Here is a 17493-nt window from a genome sequence, read left to right as displayed (position 1 = left end):
CGGCTCTCATGTTCTTCCATACAGATCCTAACCAATGCTGACCATGCTTAGCTTCCGTGATCTACAAGACTGGGCGAGCCTAGCCCATCTCGATCAGGACAACGTTCACCTTACTAGGAAGCATTTCTGTGACCTATCTTTGCTTAAATGGTTTAGGTCAGGAGTGGCCAAACTGCGCCTCAGGAGTCGCGTGTGGCTCTTTCAAACATTGTGCAGCTCTTGAAGCCTCCACCACCCCATCAGCCAACTTGGAGAAGGCATTTGGCTCTTTGAATCACTTCTCCAAGCCAACTGGTGGCTTGGAGAATGCATTTAATTTTGCTTTCTTTCCACGTCTCCCTCCCCCATCTATTTTCTCCTTCCTTCCTTCCCTCAAACATCTGACGTTCACGTCCTTCATCTCTCAAACATCTGATGTTTATTCTATGTTGTACTTATGTTAAGCAAGTTTGACCACTCCTGGTTTAGATCTTTTCTTCCTCTTTGCTTTCTTCTGTTGCTTCCTTCCACCTTCCTGGTTTTTTTCACACACCTAGCTAAATATAAAGATTTTTAAAATCCCACTTTTGGATTTAACATCGCTCTCTGGCCAAGAAGGAGCACTCATTCACTTTTAACTTTCTTTTATATCGCAAAGCAACGTCGTGTTGTTTTGGCACCGTACGCGTGGATTTGTGTGTGCTCTCTAGTTACCCCACAGAAACCTCTTTACCAAATAATCCAATTAAATTTTGTAATCCTGCAAGGGATTAAGACTATCCCATAGATGGGTGTTTTCTAAGCTCATTCCGTTACGCAGTGTTCTGCTCTTTCATTCTTGCAGCTCAATCTTTCCTGAGGGTTACCGGACTCCAGGTAGAGAGAAGAGGAGAGTAAACAATGGCAACACGATATAAACAGAAACTGGCCTGGAGAGCCAGTTTGGTGTAGTGGTTAAGTGTGCGGACTCTTATCTGGGAGAACCGGGTTTGATTCCCCACTCCTCCACTTGCACCTGCTAGCATGGCCTTGGGTCAGCCATAGTTCTGGCAGAAGTTGTCCTTGAAAGGGCAGCTGCTGTGAGAGTCCTCTCCAGCCCCACCCACCTCACAGGGTGTCTGTTGTGGGGGAGGAAGGTAAAGGAGATTGTGAGCCGCTCTGAGACTCTTTGGAGTGGAGGGCGGGATATAAATCCAATATCTTCTTCTTCTTAAAAACAATTGTGTCAAGAATACAATTTGACAAATTTACAAAAATCTATATATTATATTGTGCAAAAACATCCAAATTTCATTTCAAAACTGTAAATCACATAGAGGGCATAAAGTCCCAAACAGAAACACTGCTCCTAAGGATGACTCCGAAGAATTCTTTTTCAAAAAGTCTATAAGGAGTACTACTACTCAAGAGTAAGTTCCGAACGGAGTCCTTCCACTGACATTGGCTTCTGAAGGAGAAAATCTTGCCTTCACGCAATCACCTGGTGTGTTCCACTGCATTTGCAGCTTCTTCACAAGCCAACTGCCAAGGTCCTCAGACCGGCTTCTCTCAAACGCCCATATTAGATATTTCAATTGACAGCTCCAGGTAGAGGCTGGAGATCTCCTAGGGTTACAATTGAGCTCCATAGGCAGACATCACCTCCCCTGGAGAAAATGGCTGCTTTGGAAGGTGGACTCTAGGGCATGAAGTCCCTCTCCTCCCCAATCCCCACTCTCCTCAGGCCCCACCCCAAACAGGTATTTCCCAACCTGGAGATATCAACCCTATCTTCCTTCTCCCTTGGGCTTTTTTTTTAACCCATACCCGTTTCCTCCCATTGTTTTGGATGCCCGCGAAACAGAATTACCTTTTTGAGACTTGAAAGTCTGTGGCGCAAAACCTAGCCCTGTGCTGTTTGAAGCTTCTTATAGCATTGCCAACCTCCAGGCGGTGGCTGGAGATCTCCTGGAATCGCAGCTGGTTTCCAGACTACAGAGATCAGTTGTCCTAGAGGAAATGGTTGCTTTGGAGGGCGGGCTTTCATAGAATCATAGAGTTGGAAGGGACCTCCAGGGTCATCTAGTCCAACCCCCTGCACAATGTAGGAAATTCACAAGTACTCCCCCCCACACACACACACATACATCCCCAGTGACCCCTGCTCCATGCCCAGAAGATGGCAAAACCCTCCAGGATCCCTGGCTAAACTGGCCTGGAGAAAAATTGCCAACTGACCCCGTAGTGGCAATCAGCATTTCCCTGGGCATGTAAGAAAGGGCCTCAGGAACTTAGCATTGGTGCGACCAATGCGTCCTCTAAGCTGTGGGATCTTGTGAGCAAACATTCTACTTCATGAGTTCCTGGCATCGAAGTTGTGAACTGCTGCATAGGTTTGTTTGTTCTGGGGCAATGCTCCTAAGTTGTGAAGTCCTGTGAGCAAAAATTCTACTTCGTGAGCTACTGGTATTGAAGCTGTGAGTGAGCAGTTTGGCTGCTGCCTAAATTAGTGTGCTCCGGGGCCCTCCTTCCTGAGCTAAGACAAAAAATGTGTGAGCCGGAGGCTAAAAAACTATGAGGTGGCTCACACTCAGCTCAGAGGGAACACTGCCCTGGGGCCACCCTTCCTGAGGTAAGAAAAAAATGTGTGAGCTGGAGGCTAAAAAACTGTGAGTTCGCTGACACCAGCTCAGCTCAGAGGGAACGCTGGATGCAACCCTTCCTGCCTTCCCTCTCGTGATCTGCCTCATTCACAGAATCTTCATTGTGCTGTAACCCTGTTGAGGTCACTCCCCTACCCAAACTCCATCTCTCCACACACACCCCAAAGACGGATTTCTGTTCTGAGACAGAAGGAGGACCCCATTTCGACATTACAGGGAACCCACATACATCGTGCATGAACATGCGTTTATCTGTTTGTAAGTTAAGAGCCAGCTTGCATTCCCTTTGAACTCAGCTTCCCAGCTCTGGGTTGGGAGATTCCTAGAGATTTTGGGGGGTGGAGCCTGAGGAGGGTGGGGTTTAGAGAGGGGAGGGACTTCAGCGGGGTAGAACGCCTTGGGAGTCCACTTTCCAAGGCAGCCATTTTCTCCAGGTGAACTGATCTCTGTGGCCTGGAGATCAGCGGAAATCGTGAGGTATCTCCTGGAGGTTGGCAACCCTACTTTGATCCCAGGAACCAGTCTCTGGGTAAACGTGGGGCTTGCCTCCTGTATTCAGCACTGGGTGTAACATGAAAAATGACTATATGTGCGTATTTATTTATTTTTTTAAATCAAGTGTGCACTGTGAACTTGTCAACATGGACTTCTGTTTTTGGCAGATGGAGTTTAGATTGTTGACTTGCCTCAGTTTCCCTCTTGGAGCAGCCTGAGATCCATGCTGCCTGATCCCATCTGCTTCCGCATGGCTGCTTTGGCTACTGAGCTTTCTAATTTTTTGTGCATCCACGTGCTGCCACAGTCTGATCAGTTCTCTGTGGTATTCCTGGGTACTTCCTCCTCTTTTGTCACCAGTGAGAGCCAGCGTGGTGTTGCGGTTCAGAGCGGCGGACTCTAATCTGGAGAACTGGGTTCGATTCCCCTTTCATCCATATGAAGCCTGCTGGGTGCCCTTGGGCCAAGCACGGTTCTCTCAGAACTGTCTCAGCCCCACCTGCCTCACAAGGTGTCTGTTGTGAAGAAAGGAAGGGAAAGAGATTGTAGCCAGGGGTGTCGAACTCATTTGTTATGAGGGCCGGATCTGACATAAAGGATACCTTGTTGGGCCGGGCCATGTGTGTACTTATTTAAGATTAGGTAGTAAAGATATAAACTTTTTAAAAGACACAGACAAACACAACTTAAGATTTTTTTTTAAAACTTAAAATGAAACATCCTTAAAACATTAGCTTTCTTTGTATTTATCCCATGGGATCCAGGGAACTAGGAAGCTCTGGCTCTTTCCCTCCCTCCCAAGGGGACCAGGAGGGGGAGGAGCCTCAACCAATGGAGAAAATTGAGGTTTTGCTCTGTAGCTCCTGTGTGACTGAGCAAGCCTTGCAAAGCAAGCTGAGATGCAGAAGGAAGAAAGAGAGAGGGAGAAGGAAGTAGACAAGAGGCAGTTGCTCGGGGGCCTGATTCGGCCCCCAGGTCGCATGTTTGACACCCTTCTTGTAAACTGCTTGGAGACTCCTTAGGGTAGAGAAAAGAGGAGTCTAAAACCCGTATTTTGGAGAACCATGGAAGGATACAGGAAAACCACTGTATGACAATATCACATGGATGCTCTTAAAAACAAAACACACTCCAGTTTGAGAGGCAGAGTCCAGCCAAACAGCCGTGCGGAAGCAGGTTTGAATCCTGAAACGGGGCTCTGAGAAGGCTCTGAATCTCAGTCGCGAAGAGGTGGCAGCTACACGGATCCCCACCTTCGCCAACAGTTAGAGCAGCTCTTGTTCATTGGCAGCCATAGCTGGACTGAGCCAAGGTGATTGAACACCCTCGAAACGACTTTCTTTCAAAGAAGGGAAGATGGGTGACTTGGCAACACTCGCGCTGGAATCCCTCCGGACTGGCTCTTCTTCGGGCGTGGGAGAGGCCTGCCATTGGCTCAGCTCCGCCCCGGCAGAGATCTTGGCAATCTTGTTCCACATTTCTTTTTTTGTAGACTTCCAGAGTTAGCTGTGGTGCCATAAGTAATCACGTCAGTGTACCTTATTGACAACAGAATTTGAAAAAAAAAACATGTTCAATATTGAAATTGGGGGTGCTGTGGGGAGAGAGAATGGACTTTTAAAATATGGGGACCACTTGTGAGTATCTAGTCATTCCATGTTTGTCCCCGATGAAACTGTGTCAATCTGGAGACTAATAAACAAATTCTCTATCAGAGTTGGTGCTTTTTGGTGGACTCACCTTGTGCTCGGTGAAGGCTGGCCATCAGCAGTGCATGCATGGAAGAGGACGTGTGCGGAAGGGGGAAATCTGGGGAAGGGGGAGTGGAGAAAGAGGGGACTTCCCTCTGTATTTTTTAGGGGACGGGATGTTGGCATAGGTTGGAACTCACTCGTCAAAATGGTGGCTCTAAGTAAGCATCTGTTTGTTTTGATCGGCAATTAAGAATTATTCGGGACGCAGTTCGTTTTTATTCTGTTGAACATATATGAACATATGAAGCTGCCTTATACTGAATCAGACCCTCAGTCCATCAAAGTCAGTATTGTCTACGCAGACTGGCAGTGGCTCTCCACGGTCTCAAGCTGAGGTTTTTCACGCCTACTTGCCTGGACCCTTTTTAGTTGGAGATGCTGGGGATTGAACCTGGGACCTTCTGCTTACCAAGCAGATGCTCTACCACTGAGCCACTTTCCCTCCTCTGCTCTCCAGGATCTCAAGCTGAGGTTTTTCATGCCTATTTGCCTCGACCCTTTTTAGTTGGAGATGCCGGGGATTGAACTGGGACCTTCTGCTTCTCAAGCAGATGCTCTACCACTGAGCCACTGTCCCTCCCCTGCTTTCCAGGGTCTCAAGCTGAGGTTTTTCACGCCTACTTGCCTGGACCCTTTTTATTTGGAGATGCCGGGGATTGAACCTGGGACCTTCTGCTTACCAAGCAGATGCTCTACCACTGAGCTACCGTCCCTCCCCTGTTAGGTTTTATCGAACCTGTTCTTGAACGCTTGGTCCCCTTGCATCCCCCATTCGTTCTTACAATCACAACTCTAAAGAAAAGGCTGGCTATTACTGATTCAAGGTCACCCAAAGAGATTTATCCAATAAAGTGCGGCCCTGAACCAGGGCTGGATTAACAAGTAGGCACTGGCCTATGGGCCCCCATGCCTTTAGGGGCCCCAGGCAGGCTCTCCCCCCCAGTTTTCTCCCTGCCTGCAGGCCTCCCAGCCTGCATGCGCAGCCAGCAACTGAGCTGCTCTTTGTCTGACTTGCCTAGTTTGTCTGCTGCTGGCATCACCAAGTTTGCTTCTCTCTGCCTCTCCTCTGCAGCTTTGTCAAAGGGGCTTTTGAGAAGGTGCAGGCTGCAGCGGGGGGTGGGGAGTGCAGGTGGCGGGGCAGGCGCTCCCACTCTGGAATAATTTGCAAGGCCCCCCTCCCTGAGATTTTGACTGTCTAGAGGCCTCCACAGGGTTCAATCTGGCCCTGCCCTGAACCCGTGCCTCCCTCCTCACAGTCCAGCCCTCTAACCGGTATGCTGACTGTCTATCGACATGCACCGCCCCCTTCATGTCCCGTTGTCTGCTCCATCCTAGACCCACCCGCCCCAGTTTCTGCAATATGTGTGAAGTGGAGCAGTGAATAGAGAGAGCTTTTTCTCATCCTTTAACAGTTGAACCCAAGAAAGTTAAGAACACGAGAAGAGCCCTGCCAGATCAGTCTAGTGGTCCATCTAGTCCTGCATCCTGTCTCACAACAGGGTACAGAGGCCTTTGCCTGATGTTGCCTCCTGGCGCTGGTATTCAGAAGTTGACTGCCTCTGAACATGGAGATTTCCTTGAGTCACAGGACCGGATCTACATGTTTTTTGAGGGGGGGGCAAAATAAAAAAATGGCCCTCTTATGGGCCATTCTGTCTTATGGTCCCATAGAATAAAATGGACTCCATACCCAATTTGGCGCCCCGCCCCCCCCTGTCAGCGCCCAGGGCAAGCACCCCCCACTGCCCACCCCTCTAGATCCAGCCCTGTTGAGCCACTATGGCTAGTAGCCGCTGGTAGACCTTTCCTGTATCAATCTATCAAATCCCCTTTTAAGGCTATTTGTTGCTTTGGCCATCGCTACATCCTATGGCAACGGATTCCACATTTTAATCACTCTCTGTGTAAATGGGTTAAATGATTTTCTTTAAAAAAATGCCTTGGAAGCACAGAAGTTTTATGCAGTATTCCCGGGTCCTCCACATTTTCTGTTTTTCTGAAGGGAAGGGATGGTGGCTCAGTGGTAGAGCATCTGCTTGGGAAGGTCCCAGGTTCAATCCCCGGCATCTCCAACTAAAAAAGGGTCCAGGCAAGTAGGTGTGAAAAACCTCAGCTTGAGACCCTGGAGAGCCGCTGCCAGTCTGAGCAGACAATACTGACTTTGATGGACTGAGGGTCTGATTCAGTAGAAGGCAGCTTCTTATGTTCATATATATATATATATACATATGATTAAGGGGAAAATGCTATTCATTACGAAGATGGTCTCAGTCCAATGGAAACAAGAGGAAGAAATTTTACTTTCATAACTAGAAGCACATCTTATGTGACGTATTTTTGGAGGCACATTTAACCTATTGCGAACAGATGACCTTCAGAAAAAAGGTTAACTCCCTACAGCTCCAAGGCCAGGTAAGAGAGAGAAGAAGAGAGGTCCTCTATAAGAAGGATCGCAGAAGGCAAGCAAGGGCCCAAGAGGCTCAGAATCTAATGGTGTGTTAGAAACCAGGCGCGTTCTACAGCGCATTCACCCTGACCATAGCTTTTTTTCAGCCGAGGGGGTGTGAAGGGCACAGCTTTCAATGTGCTTCCTCCAGAGTTTCTAAGCCCTCCAGCTCCAACCCTGTGAAGCTGGACAAATAGCTGGGACCCAAGAGCAGAGAAATAGCTGGTACATTTATTAGATTCTGGGCTTTTTGTGTGCCAAGTTGGGTTGCCAGCCTCCAGGTGGTTGTACAGAAAGAGACGACTATACAGAAAAGTGATATTGTAACAAAAGGGGAAAAAAACCCTATAAAAGTAACAACTGCTGATACAAGTCTTGGCTTGCTGTTCTGTGTTTTGAAACAAACAATTTATTATCCGTATTATTGACAGAAAAACGCTACACACTAGATGCCAGTTTTTAACAATATTGGCAAAATTACAATAGAAGGTTGATGTTACAGCAGCAGCAATGGATTGCCTGGGTCACTCTCCATTTCATTCGCCTTCTTCAGGCTGCAGCACACTAGGTAAAGCCTTGAACTCAATAATGGAATGCCCAGTATTTCCTTCAAATTTACGGTATATTTACACACTCTCCAGCTTTTACAGTGGTTGTGTAGACAGTTGCAGTTGGGGCCTCAGAGATCAACAGTCTTCCGTTAGGGGTTACCCTTTGTCAGATTCAAAATGTCTCTGCTTTTCCTTTTGTTACAGCCTCCAGGTGGTGGCTAGAGATCACCAAATTACAACTGGTTTCCAGACAACAAAGACCAGCTCCTCTATGGCTAAACATAAACGTATGGAGCAGAGGTCTATCAGTGGCTATTAGCCACAGCATATCATTGGAGATCTCTGTCTGGGGCAGCGATGCTCTGTATTCTTGGTGCTTGGGGTGGGGGGAAACAGTGGGAGGGCTTCTTGTGGGCATTCAATGAAATTGCTGAGCAGTCGGGTTAGAACGGATAAAAGGAGGCACTTCTTCACCCAAAGGGTGATTAACCTGTGGAATTCACTGCCACAGGAGGTGGTGGCGGCTACAGGCATAGCCAGCTTCAAGAGGGGGTTAGATAAAAATATGGAGCAGAGGTCCATCAGTGGCTATTAGCCACAGTGTGTATATATATGTATGTATGTGTGTGTGTGTGTGTGTGTGTATATATATATATATAAATAAAAATTTTGGCCACTGTGTGATACAGAGTGTTGGACTAGACGGGCTGTTGGCCTGTTCCAACATGGCTTCTCTTATGTTCTTATATGTTAGGGCAGAACCTTTCAGGAACCTTCTTCCTCAGAAATGTGAAATTATCTGGGAGAACCGGGCTTGATTCCCTACTCCTCCACTTGCAACTGCTGGGATAGTCTTGGGTCAGCCATAGCTCTCATAGGAGTCGTCCTTGAAAGAGCAGCTGCTGTGAGAGCCCTCTCAGTCCCACCCACCTCACAGGGTGTCTGTTGTGGTGGAGGAAGATAAAGGAGATTGTGAGCCGCTCTGAGATTCAGAGTGGAGGGCAGGATATAAATCCAATATCATCATCATCTTCATTCTGCCGTGAGCACTCACTGGGTGAACTTGGACCAGTCACACACACTCAGCTTAACCTGCCTCACAGGATTTCTGTGAGGACAGAATGGAGGAAAGAAGAATGAGGGGGAATTTTCAGTCTGCCTTTGTATTCCGTCTTAGTAACTGGCTGCTAGTGGATTTTTTTCCTGTCTTTTCAGACAGAGTCCTTTTAGTAACCAGCTGCTACGGTGCTGCTTCCCCACCCCCACCCCTCCACCTTTTTTGCCACATGATCTTTTTTGGAATTTTTTTAAACTGTTCTAATATGAGCACCACGACATTATACCATTATAAAGCTATAGCCCATAGTGCACACATTAGAACACTGAGGGGGGGAAAAACCCCCTCTGAGGAAGATGGAGGAGCAAAAAATGGCAGGAGGAAAAGCAGCCCTGTTTGAAACAATCACAGCACTTCAGAGACGGCTCCTTAATGGAAGGAAATTCACTGTATGAAACCCCCTCCCCTGTATTGCTTTACTCGGAATCAAACCAACAACGAGTAACATCCGGTTTAGAAGAGTAATGTGAAAAGGGCTGATGTAAGCCGTTTTGGGTCCCCTTTGGGAAGAAAGGAAAGGTCCCCTGTGCAAGCACCAGTCGTTTCCGACTCTGGGGTGACGTGGCTTTCACAGCGTTTTCACGGCAGACTTTTTATGAGGTGGTTTGCCATTGCCTTCCCCAGTCATCTACATTCCCCGCCCCCCCCCCCAGCAAGCTGGGGACTCATTTTCCCAACCTCGGAAGGATGGATGGCTGAGTCAACCTTGGGCCGGCTTCCTGAACCAGCTTTCGCTGGGATAGAACTCAGGTTGTGAGCAGAGAGTTCAGGTCGCAGTACTGCTGCTGCTTTACCACTCTGCGCCATGGGATGTAAATAAATAAAATAAGTCCAGGAGGATTGTCAGTAGTTACTAGCCATGTGGACTAAAATGAACCTCCATGTACCAAAGCAGTTAGCTTCTGAATACCAAGTCTAGCAGAGGAGTTGGCGTCTCTGTCCTATTTGGGGAGGGGGGACTGTTGGGGGTTGGCAGCTGTGCAAAACAGGGTGCTCGACTGGGTGGACCACTGGTCTGATTCAGTAGGGCAGGGGTGGCCAACGGTAGCTCTCCAGATGTTTTTTGCAAAACAGGGTGCTCGACTGGGTGGACCACTGGTCTGATTCAGTAGGGCAGGGGTGGCCAACGGTAGCTCTCCAGATGTTTTTTGCCTACAACTCCTATCAGCCCCAGCCATTGGCTGTGCTGGCTGGGGCTGATGGGAGTTGTAGGCAAAAAACATCTGGAGAGCTACCGCTGGCCATCCCTGCAGCAGGGTGCTTCAGAGTTCCTAAGGTCCAGTTTCCCAGGCGCACGAGCCTCAGACTTCCCAGGTGCGCACATCTCGGACTTGCTCCGCAGACTTCAGACAAGACCAAGATCCAGCCAAAGGGGCGAGTGGTCTGATCAGCAGAACTGGGGGCCATCTCCAAAAGGGTGAACTATCAGCAGAGTGAGGTGGCCTAAAAATCTAAAGGGGGCCGCTTCTTTTTGTAATGAGCTAAGCCCTCCCAGTTCCTTTCAAGTCCCTGACTGACCATATATACAGGAATTGGTAAATGTATTTAGCATACAACTGCCAAGATAACTGCTGAGAAATTCTTTTGGCCCTGGCATGTGGGATGAAGGCCATACGTGAAGACATGCAGCTGCCTTATACCAAAACAGATCATCAGTCTGCCAAAGTCAGTATTGCTTACTCAGGCTGGCAGCAGCTCTCCAGGATCTCAGGCAGAGGTCTTTCCCATCACCTCATTCCAGATCCTTTAACTGGAGCGCCAAGGATTGAACCTGAGACTTTCTGCATGCCAGGCAGAGGCTCTACCAGTGAGCCACAGCCCCATTTCATGGCTCTCCTGGGTCTCAGACTGAGGTCTTTCCCATCACCTCATTCCAGATCCTTTAACTGGAGATGCCAGGGATTGAACCTGAGACCTTCTGCATGCCAGGCAGAGGCTCTACCAGTGAGCTACAGCCCCACTTCATGGCTTTCCTGGGTCTCAGACTGAAGTCTTTCCCATCACCTCATTCCAGATCCTTTAACTGGAGATGCCAGGGATTGAACCTGAGACCTTCTGCATGCCAAGCCGAAGCTCCAGTAGCGGGTGGAGTTCAGTGTTGGAGATGAGGGCAGACACTTCTCCGAGGGGAGCTAGAACTTGACCAGGTTCTGTTCTTGCTGTTCAGGTCACGACGCCGTGGCCGAAGTCCCGAAGATTGTGGAGAAAGTGAAGGGTGTTGTTAGACTGTTGAAAATGTCATCCCTTCAGTAACGAATGAGTGAAGTTGTTGTTTATGTACGTTAATCCGCCGTGAGCCCATCCATGGGAAAGGACGGGCCTGCAAAAATAAAAAAATAAACACTATTTATTTAGTGCAGTGCCAATTAGATGTCGGTAGAACTTTCCCACCAGAGAGAGGAAGTTTGGCGTAGTGGTTAAGTGCGTGGACTCTTATCTGAAAGAACCGGGTTTGATTCCCCACTCCTCCACTTGCAGCTGCTGGAATGGCATTGGGTCAGCCATAGCTATCGCAAGAGTTGTCCTTGAAAAGGCAGCTTCTGTGAGAGCTCTCTCAGCCCCACCCACCTCACAGGGTGTCTGTTGTGGGAGAAGAAGATATAGGAGATTGTAAGCCACTCTGAGACTCTGATTCAGAGAGAAGGGCAGGGTATAAATCTGCAATTCTTCTTTTCCATCAGCTATTGGTTAATGAGTATATCGGTTGATGTTACAGAATAAATAATTTTTTTATTACACCCAGGTGAAAAACAAAAACAATTTGACATACAATACATATACAATACATACATCTCACAGTCTAAACTCACAATCACATCATCATATCAACCTCCCTCCACCACACAAACATCCTCCCAAACATCCCGGGAGTAGACAGAGAATAGCTTGTATATTCCCATTAGTCCAACACTATACCTTTACTTTTTACCCAGCGAAATATCGGTTCCCAGCTCTCTTTGCATTTTTGTATATTGCCATCACGTAACCTTGTAGTCATTAAATCCAACTCTGCAGCTTCTATAAGCTTTACAATGAATTCTTCTCTGGAAGGTATCTTTGGTAACTTCCAGTATTTTGCGTACAATACTCTTGCAACAGTAACAATATACATTAACACCTTAATTATTTTAGGCGGAAAGGTCTCAGTACAGATATTTAAAAGATATAGTTCTGGAGAGTGATGTAATGTAATTTTTAAAATTTTCTGAGTCCAAATACTAATTAGCGCCCAATACTTTTTGGCGTGTTCACAATTCCACCAAATATGAAATAACGACCCTTTTATCCTTTTACACTTCCAGCATTTGTCAGAATAGCTGGGGTGGACTTTGGCCAATCGATCTGGGGTTAAGTACCAGCGATAGATCATTTTATAAAGATTTTCCTTATACAGAGCTGGCTTTATTAATTTTACATTTCTTTTCCATAATTTCTCCCAGTCTTCTATAGCAATGCTATAGCCAAAGTCTCTCAACCATTTAACCCAAGATTCTTTCACCACTTCTCCCTGCATTTTCTCCTTAAGCAGCCACTCATAGGTTTTGGAGATTAATTTCTGATCAGTCTGTATTATTTGGTCAAGGTCGTTTAGTTTCTTGGAAAAACCAAATTCTTTATCTTTTTGGTATCTTGATTTTATTTGGCATTGCAGCCACCAATCCATTTGATCCATTTCTTCTGTTCGTAAATTATTTTGTCTATCTAATAAGTTTTGATAGGTTAAGTTTTTCCAGTTATAAAGATTCGGGTGGGTAAATGCCTCAGCCGATGATAACCACGTTGGCGTATAAGAATAGTACTTCCTAATCTCTATCCAAGCTTTAAAGAGAGATCGTCTTATCTCGTGTCTCCAAAAGAAGCTATTTTGTGGGGGGGTTTGGTACCAGAGATACCCATGCCATCCTCTCTCCAGACCCGCTCCCTCTAACACCAAGGTTCTCTTATTTTTTAGTGTAAGCCAGTCTGTTAACCAAGCTATTCGGCAAGCCATATGGTATAAATTCCATTCTGGAAGAGAAAGACCCCCCCTAAGTTTGTTATCCTGAAGTACCTTAAGCCTAATTCTGGGCTTTTTGTTCTGCCAGATGAACAGTGAGGTTATTTTGTTGATCTGCTGGAAAAAATTTTTTGGAAGTAAGATAGGGATCATCTGGAAAAAGAATAGTATTCTTGGCAATACATTCATTTTTATGGTTGCTATCCTTCCCAGCAGCGAGATATGTAAATCTTTCCATCCAGTTAAATCTTGCTGTATATCTTTCACTAATTTCTCATAATTGTTTCGATATAAGTCTTTCAAATCATTGGTCATTTGGATTCCTAAATATCTTATTTTTTTCCCGTATACGAATTCCGATTGAATTTCAAATTGACTAACTTGTTCTTTATTCATATTTTTGGTGAAAAATTTCGTCTTCTGTACATTAATCTTGAGTCCCGCCACTTGTCCATATTGTTTAAATGTTTCTTTCAAATGAAGAATGGATAAATTGGGATCCTCCAAGACACACAATAGATCATCTGCAAAAGCTTGAACCTTCAGCTCCTCTCCTTTGATTTTGATACCTCTTATTTTGTCTTCATCTCTAATTCTTTGCAACAAGAGTTCCAAGGTTAAAACAAATAGGAGGGGGGATAGGGGACATCCCTGTCTTGTGCCTTGTGCTATTTCAATCAGATCCGAATTGATATTATTAAAATTGATCTTGGCATTTTGTTCTGTGTAGATAGTCTTCACCATGTTGCAAAAATTTTCTCCACAGCCCACTGCTTTTAGTGATCTCAAAATGAAATCCCAGTTCACATTGTCGAAGGCTTTCTCTGCGTCAACAAATATAAACGCCACTTGTTTCTCTGGGTGCTCTTTATAAAATTCAATAGCGTTTAATAAGAATCTCAAATTTTGCCTCATTTGTCTGCCTGGGATGAAACCTGTTTGGTCTTCATGAACAATGGTGCCGATAACCTTTTTAAGTCTGTTTGCCAACACTGTGGCGAAGATCTTGTAATCGGCATTCAACAAGGAGATAGGTCTATAGTTTCTCACTTCTGCTGGGTCTGTGCCTTCTTTATGTATTAACGAAATCAACGCCTCCTTCCAAGATGCTGGGACTCTATGATATTTTTGCGTATCTTCAATTACGTTTTTATATGGAATGAGCAATTCTTCTGCACATATTTTATAAAATTCAATTGGTAGCCCATCGGGGCCTGGTACTTTATTCATCTTCTGCTGGCTTATCGCCTCCACAATCTCTTGTGTAGTAATTGCCATTTCCAATTTTCCTTTTTGTTCCTTTGATAGCTGTCTCAGCTTGGTCTTTGCTATGTAGTCGTCTTGTCGTTCGTTGTCAATATTTTGGCCTTTATATAGTTTTTGGTAAAATTTTTGAATTATCATTTTCATCTGATTAATTTGTGTGAATTCGTTTCCTTCTTCATCCTTAAGTAACTTTATTATTTTTTTATTTCTTTCTTTCTTAAGTTTATATGCCAACCACCTACTAGTTTTGTTTGCACTTTCAAAATGGGTTTGTTTCATCCATTTCAGCTTCTTTTCGACCTCCTCCATTAATAATAAATTGATCTGATGTTGAATAGCTGAGATCTTTAGCCTTATCTCTTCTGTGTTTCTTTCCTTTAATTGCTTCTCTTGCTCACCTAATTTAAGAACCAACTCTTTATAGGACTTCAATCGTTCTCTTTTCCTTCCAGCTGCATATCTTATTGCAATTCCCCGAAAAAAGGCTTTAAATGCATCCCAGATAATATGCATGCTGGTATCCTTGACTAAGTTGTATTGAAAAAATTCTTTGATTTCCTTCTTGGCTGTTTCCAGAAATTTTTCTTCTTTCAAGATCTGCAAGTTAAGGGTCCAGCGAGAATTTTTTGAGGTTCCTATTAAATTCACCTGTATAGGATTGTGATCAGCATAAGTACTTGGTAAAATATCCACTTGCTGGAGCGACAGCACTAAGTCAGCCGATATCCAACACATATCGATCCTTGACCAGGACTTGTGTGCCGATGAATAAAATGTATAATCTTTAGTTGAAGGGTTCTTCGTTCTCCACGCATCTAATAGATTGAATTCATCCGCTAGTTTTAAGAAAGCTTTTGGCAAGATGTTCCGTATCTTTCTTTTTTTTGGTTGCTCAAATTTCTTATCCTTTTCCATATCGAACACCGCATTATAATCGCCAATTATGCAACAATTCTTCGGTTCCAATTCTATCAGTTTTCTATGTAGCGTTTGGTAGAATTTCTCCAAATTCTCATTAGGAGCGTAGATGTTGGCTAGTATGACTTTGTTACCATTAAGATCTATCTCTATTATCACTATTCTTCCCTTCTTATCCATATAAAGACATTTGGAGTGGATAGATCTGGATACATAAATAGCCACTCCTCTCTTTTTTTTTTCCGGATCAGATGAATGGTAGAGAATTCCTAATTTATCATTTTGCAAATATTTTATATCTTTTTCTTGAATGTGAGTCTCCTGTAAACAAATTATTGAGGAGGAGGTCTTTTTCAGTTGCTGGAAGATTCTTCGTCTTTTTCGTGGGTCATTTAGGCCGTTAACGTTCACTGATGTTATTTGCAATCCAGACTTAATTCTCATTTTGACATATCTATACTATCAGGTATTAATTTCTGGACTTTTTTGGTTCTGTTCTTTGTCCTGACTCTGTCTCTCTGTGACCTCTGTACAGTTCGTTCTTCTGGGTTGCTCTGGCAATCCTCTTCTTCTTCTCGTTCGTCCCCTGTTTCCGATTCTCGACTGCTCAAGTCCACAAATTGTTCCCAAAATTCTTCTAATTTTTCCATCGAGTTTATATTATGCCTTTTGGATTGATATGTAAAGAGAACCCCTTCCGGGATTAGCCATCTGAATTGTATTGAATGCCTAATCAGCCATGATGACAGCTTACGATATTTAATTCTACGCTGTCGAACTTCCCAGGGGACATCCTTCAACACTTTAATTTTGACATCTTTCCATTTCAACTCCTGCTCTTTGGCTTTCCTCTGAATTCTTTCACACGTTACAGAGTGCACAAATTTGACATGGACCTCCCTTGCCAAGTTATGTCGTCGCGTGTAGTTGGAGGAGACTCTTCTGGCCCACTCAATGTCTCTCCTTCCCCCCTCCAGACATTCCTCGTCTTCGAAAGTCAACATCTCCATAATCTTCTCTATTATATTCTCATTCTTTTCCTCCGGTATGTCCTGGAAGCGTAATATATGGGCCGCCTTCTCCACCTCTAGTCTTATTACCCTTTCCTCTAATTGGGCCACTCTTTCTGCATTGTCTTGAACTTTGTTGAACATCTCTTTTTCTTTTCCTTCTATCTTATCCACTTTAGCAGTCAAACTGTGGATCTGCTGAGTATTCCCTAGCAATTGCTTTTGGAATTCTTCAACCTGCTTGTTAGTTTTTATTATCTGTCCCATTAGGTCTGCTTTCATCACCTCTAATGCTTCCTGGTTTTGTTTAAAGCCAGCCGTCACTATGTTTTGTAGCTTCTCGATGGCATCTTGATTTGTTGCCTCTGACACTAGTTTCCCCCCTCCCCCAGGTGTGGGTGAGGGGGTACCTTGTCCCAATTTTTTTGGTCCCATCTCTATTTTCTATAAAATTTCCTTTACCTCTTAGTTAAGTATTAATGTTATTTTATCTTCCTGAACCCACTGTTTTCTATCCCCTTACTCAGAGAATCCCCTTAATTAATTAGATCAATACAGTCAATACAGTTAGTTAAGTTAATGCAACTAATTAGTTCAGTCCATATATAGTCACAAGCAAATCAATTCAGTTCAGTTCATTCAGTTTAGCACATCAAATTACCTTAATTACAATTCATTAATTTTCCCAACTTCTATTTCATATATAACACCATTACCCTAATACCCAAAATATACCACTACACAATAGAGTTACTACTCCTATTCCAGCAACTGTATCATAAACCATAAACCATAAATCATAAACCATAAATGTCTTCCCCAATCACTGCAGAGTCCTTAATATAATTGTCTTTTCTAATACATATCTGATATTATACTTTCCCTTTCCAGTTAGCTCTGTTTATCCTTCTTCTGTTCTTCTTCTTCCAACTTGCTGCACTTTGGTTTAATTGTCCGTGTTAGGGGGTTTATTCCAGCTTATTCCAAACAGTTCCTTTATAGTCAAAAACCCATCTTCAGTGGAGAGATAGCCGCAGGAAATCACTGCTAAAAACCGTCTCTCCACCCTTTATCCAATATATGTCTTCTAAATCATATGTTCAGTCTCTTTTTAATTCCATTCCTCTGGAAACCAAGACAAGTTCTAAACGCTTTAACTCTCCAAGATAGACGCCCTTCCCTTCCCACCTCATGGTTTCACTTTCAACAGCACCATTGCCACCATTAAGCTGTCTTGCCCACAACACTTTCAAGCAGTTCTTCTCTTCTTTCCTGTCTCATGCGCTTTCTTTACCCTACCGCCTCTAGCATTTTACAG

This window comes from Heteronotia binoei, chromosome 19, assembly GCF_032191835.1.
Source record: "Heteronotia binoei isolate CCM8104 ecotype False Entrance Well chromosome 19, APGP_CSIRO_Hbin_v1, whole genome shotgun sequence".
In the NCBI taxonomy this organism is placed as follows: Eukaryota; Metazoa; Chordata; class Lepidosauria; order Squamata; family Gekkonidae; genus Heteronotia; species Heteronotia binoei.
Note: the sequence above shows the minus strand (reverse complement) of the source record.